At 37.2% G+C, this 7018-nt stretch overlaps 1 pseudogene; it reads right to left on the bottom strand.

Moving 5' to 3' along the window:
* Nucleotides 1-252: 252 nt before the first annotated feature.
* Nucleotides 253-1485, bottom strand: LOC114889444 (annotated as a pseudogene).
* Between the last annotated feature and the right edge of the window lie 5533 nt (nt 1486-7018).

Raw genomic sequence — 7018 nt, 5'->3', positions numbered from 1 at the left:
CATGCTGCAACTGGGACTCAACACAGCCAAAATCAATTAATTAATTAAAATGAGTGCTATTAAAGTTAATATTTATTACTTTATTTCTAAGGGTATTATGTGATACTTTTCTTTGTTGAAATTAATACATCATCTTGGCAGTGACTTGCTGATCAGTAACATTAAAAAATTATCAGAGAAAAAACGTTATGTAACTTCCCCCCCCAAAATAATTTTATTGAGATTCTATCAGCTGTGCAATCTGTTCTGACATTAGGCCCCTTCTTCCTTTGCAATTCTGTCCTTCTTAAGGGGTCCCATGAATACTTTCTTCTCCTCCACAGTCTGGAAGCAACCATGGCCAAATTTGGAGGTGGTGTCAATAAACTTGAAGTCAATCTTCTTCAGGGCCTGCCATTTGGTCTGCACCAGAAAGGATTCATGCAGGGTGAGCACTTGCTTCTTGGTTCCTACCATGCAGCATTTGAGAATGACAAAGTCATTGGTCACTTCAACGTAGTGGACAAAGCCACACAGAGATTTGATGCTCTTGTCAGACAGATCCTAATCAGTAGAGACATTTTTCTTGATCAGTTTTCTGTCCTTGATGAGGTAGCCCTGGCTGATCTTGTAGATCTTCTTGTTGACCTCAGTGTGGTGATGGTAGCCTTCCTGCCTAGCCTGAGCCACAGAGAAGGCCACCCCAGCAGCTCACCAAGGGCTGCATAAAGTTGCCTGTATTGGGATACAGGCAACTTTATGCAGCCTTTGGTGGGTCTTATGGGGCAGCTTCGTGGTGTGCCAATGGCGGGTGACCCCTATGCAGCCTTTGCCCTTGGTCACCCCAATGAAAGCAATCATCTTATCCTGCCCAAACACTTGAATCATAGGGACATGCCACTATAGCCTCTCACCAGCCCAGTCCAGTTTTTTTGCCACAGTGCCTCTGTTCACCTGGATCTCCATGAGGTGGACCTTCTTCTGGTGTATAGGAAGCAGGCGCCTCTTGGTGTGGGCAATGACGCAGATGACATGGTAGTACTTCTTCATGCTGCTGAAGTCCCTCTCCAGCTGCTTCTTGCTGTTACATTCTGCCACTTTTTGCATCATTTGGTAAAGGCTTTTGTCTTACATTTATGCCAGTTTTTATAGAAGTGCCTTTTGCATTCATTGCTGAAATGCTCAGCAAAGATGGTCTTAAAGGTCTGGAGGCCTCGAGGTGTTTCCACATAGCCCACAATGCCCACAGTACCACAGGCAGCAGCTCCACAATGGTCACAGCCTCCACAACTTCCTCCTTGTTCACCTTGCACCCTGGCCTATCGACCTCCCTCACCATGTGGGTCATGCCGGTCTTGTAGCCGAGGAAGGCTGTGAGGTGCACAGGCTTGGAAGAATGATCATTGGGGAAGTTCTTCACCTTCCCACAGTGCCAGCTGCTGTGTGCTTCTGAGGCAGGAAGCCCAGGGACCCATGCCTGGGAGCGGAGAACTTCCAGGGAGACATCCTGCCATAGGATGCTGCCGGTAGAGCAACATTATGTTACTTTGGATTAATTTCCTCCCAGGGAACTCATGTTGATTCTCAATTATCCTCATTTTTTATCCTACATGGTCATTGCCCATTACTTTAACAATAAGTTCTCAAATTTATTAAAAATAGCACATAACTTTCCAGAATCTGCCATTTTGGAAATGGAATTGTGTATCTGTCTTTGGTCATAATATCATTCGCATTTCCATTGTTTTCCAAGAATAATGATAGTGGCCATGAAATTGTACCTTGAAATTCACTATTCTGAAAAGCAATTAGTCAACAGTGGAATGAATGATTAATTTGAAGCTGACAAGTGATTTCTTCTGAGTTCTCAAATTACTTTGAGCTAGAATCCCCTCTTTTTGATGTTTACCTTTTTCATTCCTGTTAAAAAAGCTAGGCTGTAGCATGCCATAAATCTTCAAAGTGAAAATACTGCAATGGATGTTATACAGATCTTATTTTGAACTTTGCTTTAAATTAGATTTCAGGTTTCATTGAAAGCAGAGAATTTGAGGAAATGGGATAGATTAAAGACAGTATATTTCATATGTGAATTATCTGCAACTTTAAACATCACAGGGCAATTATGAAAGATGTTGAGAGCAGTGAAACAGGATAAGCTGTTTGTTTTGATAAGTAGTTGTGAAATCAGAGAAGAGGCACTAAGAACATAGAAATAGAAAATAATGTTAAGGGATTAACACTGATTCATTGATCAGGGGATACATTGACTAAGTTGGCAAGAATAATTAAGAATGAATTATCTAAATAAAATTTTTTCAAGTTAAGAATTTTCTTTGAACTTTGGAAAATATTCACATAAACAAGCGTTTTAAACTATTTATGGGAAATTTGTGTTGATAAAGAAATAAAATACATATGAACAAATCAGTTAACAGTGAATGTAACCCTCACCTCCAAACAAACAAAGTCCAGTGACTGTAGATAACACCAGATTGTGATTGACTAACACTCAAAGAACAATTAAAAAATGTTTTCTTTTAAATAAACAATTTTATGTTTTTTATTCTTTTGACTATTCATGTCCTAGAAATATCTAATGTACTGAAATATTTTCTTTGGTTATGAAACATTTTCTTAGACACTAACCTTCATGATAATTCCTTCTTTCTTCAGTTATGAGACAAGATTCATTCATTAAGAATAAAGTGTACACTAAAATTAACATGTATAAAAATGAACCCTGTAAAGGTAGACTCAAACATGGTAAATGTATGCAAGATTTTCTAATAAAAATTCATAAGAAATATTTTTGTTTGTTAGAATTTATTATGGATTATGTTTTGAGAAGCTTTCCCCCTACATCTGCTTTTCAGTTCATACATGAGAAATTTATGCAAAGTCTAAGAATTACTATATTATTTATTTATAAAAATTTTCATGCTTATCTCTAAGTGAATTTGGTAAAGCTCAAGATATACATAAAATAAAACTGATAAACAAATCATAGATTGTAAAAAATGTGGAGAGAAGCAGGTCAATATGCTAAAAACTGTAGTTGAAGATTCAAATAAGATTTTTTGTCTCCTGGAAGTATTACAGAACATCTATCCAACCCAGAGTCAGTTTTCACACAATGATAAAATATCAAAATTTTAAAACTCCTGGATGTCTAGTGTAAGACTGGGCTTATGTCAACCAAATAATATAAACTGCTATAAGTATTTCCTGCCAAAATCCCTATTGTAAAGGTGGAGGGGATATTTTGTTTAGAATAATTTATACTGATTGCATATACCAATTAAATTTATGAGATAATTACCTTTTCTTTACTTTTGCCAAGGCTGAAAGAGTCTTAATTTTCCTATCCTTATTATTAAGCCTTGCTGAGAAGGCTCATTCTCTACCTTCTGACCCTTGAGTTGCCACTTAATGGAAAGGTTGACAAGGCTAAATCTCTTAAACAGGAAGAGGAGTAGAAAAACATAACTTCATGAGTTCAATATTGAGAATGCAATCTGGAGCTTGAGAGAATAATTTGGCAAGGCTGTTAGAAGGAATATCCTGTTAACATTTGAAAAAATAAAATAAATGAATGAAAACAAATGTGGTCCTGAATTTTAAAATTCTATTTGTATCAGAGATTCAGAGAATGACATACTAACTAGAATGAAAGCTTGCCCAAGACTGTCAGCATTCTAATGGCTTTCTAAGCTGCCACGTTGTGACATATATTCATCATGGAGTGAACAATAAATGCTATCAATAGGGAATGATAAGAAAAATCAGAAGGCACAAGAAAATTGTCTGGTTCTGCATGTTAATATCTTTCATTTGTATAGCATTTATTTACAAAATGCTTCTACATAAAGATTTTCAGTGTTGTTCAGCTTGCAAGAAGCCACATACAGCATCTTCTGCACTTAAACCACAACTGTGACCAACCTCTCTAAAGAGCTACAGCTCTGAGCAGTCATTAAAAAGTCATTTTCTTTTGGTAAGAATTTTCTTCCGGTTCTACTTTCCATTCTTTATTTTGAATCATTTGTCCATAAACTATACCATGTGTCAATGGGAAGACATTATGAGATTTTTAGTTAAGGGGGCACAGGATCTAGTTCAGAGTGCCTTCAATCTGCTGGATGTTATTAAGGTACTGAGGTGTCGTAGGCAGAATTCTAAAAATGATCTACAAGATTCCCTGAACAGTGTCTGGCACATGGTAAGTAGAATGAATGGATGAACAGAATATTCTTGCTTTAATCTGGTGTTCTGATTTTCATCACTTGGCTTTGTATTATGATTATCACTCTCTTCCTAGGCCTTTGGGATGATCCTTTTGGATCAAGATATTACCTCAACTTCTGCCAAAAACTTATTTTCTCTGTTACTTTCTGCTTATTAGCATAAAATTCTCTGCAGCCAAGCCCAACTCAGCATTTCCTGTATCATCACCCAATACAGACACAGACCATGGCTTCCATTTCTTTGGTAATCTCTCAATACAATTGGTTCAGTAAAGACAAGAAAATATGAAGAACCAAGCTGGGGAAATAGCAAGAACAGAAGTCTACTGCATCTAGAGAAGCTCTATAGGAAACTACAGCTCAGAATGGAAGGACTGGAAGGTTAAACCACGATAAACTGGAAATTTTGAGGTAGGAGATAGATGGGCCCCTGTGCTGGACAGCAAGTGTTTGTCAAGTGAAGCAAAATTTAAGCTTTATTCTCACCTGGACACTCCAAGGACAAAGCTAGTGGCAGAAGCTGAACTCTGCTGAGGTAAAGAGGTAAGATGACCACTCCTGAGATCAAGGGAAACTTCTCTGTCTGCATACACAGGAAGGCTCCTTGGGGGTCAAAAAGGGAGGGGGGGCACCACCCCATAGTAAGTGTGGATATGCACCCACAGACCTCTGAAGTGGGATACATCTTAGCAAAAAGTTGCACACGTGTGTTGGAGAGGGTCCTGGGACAAGTCATGTGTGGAAAAAGAAACAAGATAATTGGCCAAAGGTAAACCAAGACCCGGAAGGGCTGTCCTATATAAGTGCTTTAAATCACATCCTTACTGTGCTCCTCATTCAGGATGCCAACACTACTCTCCCAGTGTGTATTTCTGCCTAGCTTCTGACTTAAAAAAATAAACTTTTTCTCTGTGTGCTCTCCCATACTTTGTGCTGTGTCTCTAATAATAAACTTTGTACCTGTTTTTACAGTTTTTACCTCCTTGAAACATTCTTGCTTTCAAGTGGGGGAAACAGCCAGGGCCATTTTGCTTCTAGCCTCTAGCCCCTGGTGGTCTAGCAGCTAGTATTTCTGGTTTTCATCCAGGAATGAAATGAATAAGGTTACCCCAGTTCAATTCCTGGGCAGGGAACTAAGATCTCTCTTCAGGACCACTCACTGCTGTCTCTCTGAGATCAATTTGAGTAGATCTAAGGAGATACAAGTCCATAGACAGAAGAAAAGTGTTTTTAGCAAGAAGTGGATTATAAGTGGGAGAAAGTGTGGTTGACATTAAGATTAGTCAGAATGTGAGAATGTACAGAATGAGGAATGTAATCAAATAAATATCCAAATAGTGTTCTTTATCTGAGCATGCTCTGCCTGCAGACTCCTGTGCCCCAATTCATAACTGAAATTTAATCAATGTAGAAAGCACTTTATAAAATTTAACGTTTCTATTTCCAGGTGAAATTTGAAGTCTTCATTGGAGTAAATTAACTTCAATTTAACTTTGTACAGATTTTATTTTTTACTTTTATTTTCCTTAAAGGCAATAAGAATGGCAAAACCTCACCTCTTCTTAGAAGAATATATTGCTTACATGTGTTAGAAGATCTTAAAGAATTCTCCTGTCACTTAGGGACGTTTTAAGTTAAATAAGGTAAAGCTACCTATGGGGGGTTTATTAATTCCGATAAATAAGATCTTCTCTAAGACAATTTTCAATTTCTTCAGGATCCATTGAAGAGTCTATGAAGAAACATTACTGTAATACATGAAATAGCTCCCATCTCTCCATTTTAGGAAGCTTCTCTAATGCTCTCAAATGTGACATGAAAATAAATTACCTAGAATGCCCTTTTCTCATTTTCACTTCCTTCTTTCTGGGTAAAAATTCCCTTTCTGCTGAAAGCATCACCTGCTTAATTCCATTAAATTTGAATTTTTATTTTGCCTTTCTTTAGTTTTTATATCATTGCTTGCTGCTATATTAATTAATATTTATTATAGAGTGTGCTGTAAATGTAAAATATGTAATTGGTAATGTAAATAAAGTTATCATAGGTTTATTTTGTTCTATCTATGGAATTACATGCTACAGTGAAAAGAGAGCTTTTGATTTTATATTCAAAATTATCTAGAATTGACTTACCTTCTCTGAGCCCTTGTATTCACATTTGCTTGAAGGTCAAGTAATACATGGGCTTTTAAGAGTCAAGATGGCTTAAAGCAATCTTGACAATGAAAAACGGAGCTGGAGGAATCAGGCTCCCTAACTTCAGACTATACTAGAAAGCTACAGTAATCAAGGCAGTATGGTACTGGCACAAAAACAGAAAGATAGATCAATGGAACAGGATAGAAAGCCCAGAGATAAACCCACGCACATATGGTCACCTTGTCTTTGATAAAGGAGGCAGGAATGTACAGTGGAGAAAGGACAGCCTTTTCAATAAGTGGTGCTGGGAAAACTGGACAGGTACATGTAAAAGTATGAGATTAGATCACTCCCTAACACCATACACAAAAATAAGCTCAAAATGTATTAAAGACCTAAATGTAAGGCCAGAAACAATCAAACTCTTAGAGGAAAACATAGGCAGAACATTCTATGACATAAATCACAGCAAGATCCTTTTTTACCCACCTCCTAGAGAAATAGAAATAAAAACAAAAATAAACAAATGAGACCTAATGAAACTTCAAAGCTTTTTCACAGCAAAGGACACCATAAACAAGACCAAAAGACAACCCTCAGAATGGCAGAAACTATTTGCAAATAAAGCAACTGACAAAGGATTAATCTCCA

Source organism: Monodon monoceros, unplaced genomic scaffold, assembly GCF_005190385.1.
Source record: "Monodon monoceros isolate NGI ecotype Baffin Bay Population unplaced genomic scaffold, NGI_Narwhal_1 Super_Scaffold_9, whole genome shotgun sequence".
Taxonomy (NCBI): Eukaryota; Metazoa; Chordata; class Mammalia; order Artiodactyla; family Monodontidae; genus Monodon; species Monodon monoceros.
Note: the sequence above shows the minus strand (reverse complement) of the source record. Positions and strands in the feature narration are given on the sequence as shown.